Genomic DNA, 2928 nt, shown 5'->3' with positions numbered 1-2928 from the left:
CCTTGAAGGGCCTTGGCCTACCAAGCGACCGCTGCTCAGCCCGAAGGCCTGCAGATTACGAGGTGTCGTGTGGTCAGCACGAGGAATCCTCTCGGCCGTTATTCTTGGCTTCCTAGAGCGGGGCCGCTACCTCACCGTCAGATAGCTCCTCAATTCTAATCACGTAGGCTGAGTGGACCTCGAACCAGCCCTCAGGTCCAGGTAAAAATCCCTGACCTGGCCGGGAATCGAACCCGGGGCCTCCGAGTAAGAGGCAGGCACGCTACCCCTACACCACGGGGCCGGCGAAGGGAATTGAGCCAACGGCACGTGGTGTTCCCAAGCGGTCACCCATCCAAGTACTGACCACGCCCAATGTTGCTTAACTGCGGTGATCGGACGAGAACCGGTGTATTCAACATGGTATGGCCGTTGGCGAATTGGTATCACGAAAGTGTAATAAGTAATCTTCGAGATTTTTTATGAATCTAGGGTTGAGGAATGGATTTAAGTGTTCATCATGCAAAGTTAAGAGAATCCAGAGATAGACAAGCAGTAAGGTTGTCATTAATGTTTTTCATGTAACATGTACGAAGGTCATAAGTGTAGATAGATGTACGAACATAAATATATTAATTTGTGGTGTGATGCGGTGCGGATATTGAATATTTTGAACGGATAATCACTGATAGGAGATCTTCGACATTGAATAACACTGACATGGATGTAGTCGAACATCATATTCAAGCAAGTTGTTATCACCTGGCGTAGTGCAAGTTGTATTCATTTGAGTAGTTGCTTTGTAGCATGGATATTTGTAGATGGTAGATATTCACGATTTTTCAGGAGGACAGTTCCGGCGAGACCAGATGCTGTCAAATCATTCCCAAATCTCTAGATATTGTGCATTTTTTTTTTTTTTTGGTGGCGGACATGAGTTCCTGAGAGATACTGTTCCTATTCGACTAAATTATTATTAAATCCAGTTACAATGTCTTAAAATGATGTATGATCATTTATTTAAGGATGGCTGCGTTGATAATAGGAAACTCATGTTGATAGGTAATTAGTAAAACGATAAGAATGATAGAGTGTAGAAAGATGAAATCTTGGATCAATGAACGATAAAAATAAGTGATATGTTTAAAATTTTCATTTCATTTCTATAACTGGCAGACAATTAATGATAATAGAATAATTTCATAAGTGACACTAAGCCTTCAGCCAGTTCAATGTTTGATTTCATCATGATAATATATTGAATTTAAAATTAATTTTTAATGATGTGATTAATTTTAATGGTGTTAGCCAACAAAGAATTTGATCTCATTTTATATCCATATTTTTCCAATCACGTAATGATGTAAATATTATTGTCATTTAGTTCTAGTTACTATGATTTTCCAAGAAACACTTTTGATATCTTTCTTTACTTAGTTGAGAAATATTTTAGCCTTATATAGTTGAACGATTCCTTGTTACGACAATAAGAGTACTTGCATTAAATAGAAATAAAACCTGATCAATGATCATCGAATGTCCATGCCATAAGTGGAGACATGTATCACCGGTGATTCCAGCCGAGGCATATTCACAACATCTACGAACCTTCAATATCCACGGACCACGGACGGTTACAATAGGATATTATAAAGTATATTTGATGGGTGTTAGAAAGGGAGAGGTAGAGTGTGGGGTAGGGCTATTCAACAGGAATACTATTACTCGCAATATAATTTCTGTTAGGCACGTAAATGAGCGAATGATGTGGGTAGATGTGGCAGTTGGAGGAATTAGGACGAGAACTGTCTCAGTGTATTCACCATGTGTGGGTGCAGATGAGGATGAAGTTGGCAAGTTTTATCAAGGATTGAGTGACATCATAGTCAGGGTCAACAGCAAGGAGAGTATAGTGCTAATGGGCGATTTCAATGCGAGAGTTGGAAATAGAACTGAAGGATACGAAGTCTGAGGAAGATATGGAATCCAGTAGGAATGTGAACCGTTTGCTGGACTTCTGTGCTAGTAGGGGTTTAGAAGTTACGAATGCATTGTTGAAGCATACAGATATTCACCTCTACACATGGGAGGGTAGGGGTACCAGATCCATAAGAGACTATATCTTAAGCGACTTCGAATTCAGGAAACTTTTAGGAATGTAGGGGTTTTCTGGGGATTTTTCTATGATACAGACCGCTATCTAATCTGTAATGAAATATCTCTAGGCCTAGAATACAGAAGGTGAAATCTGTCTGCAAACGAATAAGGGTAGAAAATCTCCAGGACGAGGAAATTAGACAGAAGCACATGGATATGATTAGTGAGAAGTTACGAACAGTGGACAATTAAGAGATTCAGGATATATAGAGAGAATGGGTGGCATTCATGGATGCTGTAGTAGAAACAGCAAGGGAATGCCTAGGAAGAACTGTGTGAAAAAATGGGAAAAGGCGAACTTCTTGGTTGAATGATGAAGTGAGAGCAGCTTCTGAACGTAAAAAGAAGGCTTATCAGAAATGAATCCAAACAAAGGCTAATGCAGACAGGTAATCGTCCGTAGATGAAAGCGACAGAGAGAAACAAATAGTTATTGAATCAAAAAATAAGTCGTAGGAAGATTTTGGTAATAACCTTGAAAAGCTAGGTCAAGCAGCAGGGAAACCTTTCTGGAGAGTAATAAAGAATCCTAGAAAGGGAGGAAAAAAGGAAATGAACAGTGTTTTGGATAATTCTGGTGAACTCATAATATATCCCAGGGAATCACTGGACAAGTGGAGGGTATATTAAGAAAATCTTCTCGACGTAAAAGTAAATTTTCCTGGTGACGTCGCGAACAACCTAGCTCATAGGGAGGAGAAAAATGATGTTGGTGAAATTACGCTCGAAGAAGTACAAAGTATGGTAAATAAAGTCTATTGTCATAAAGCAGCAGGAATAGATGAAATTAGA

The 2928-nt window shown here is 39.6% G+C and overlaps 1 non-coding gene across 1 annotated transcript; it reads right to left on the bottom strand.

The window, feature by feature from the left end:
• Window positions 1–297: 297 nt before the first annotated feature.
• Window positions 298–416, bottom strand: LOC137501090 (5S ribosomal RNA). Its single transcript, XR_011018348.1, has one exon. It is a non-coding gene; the product is annotated as a 5S ribosomal RNA (ribosomal RNA).
• Window positions 417–2928: the final 2512 nt, after the last annotated feature.

Source organism: Anabrus simplex, chromosome 5 (assembly GCF_040414725.1).
Source record: "Anabrus simplex isolate iqAnaSimp1 chromosome 5, ASM4041472v1, whole genome shotgun sequence".
NCBI classification, from domain to species: Eukaryota; Metazoa; Arthropoda; class Insecta; order Orthoptera; family Tettigoniidae; genus Anabrus; species Anabrus simplex.
This window is presented reverse-complemented; position numbering and strand designations above follow the sequence as displayed.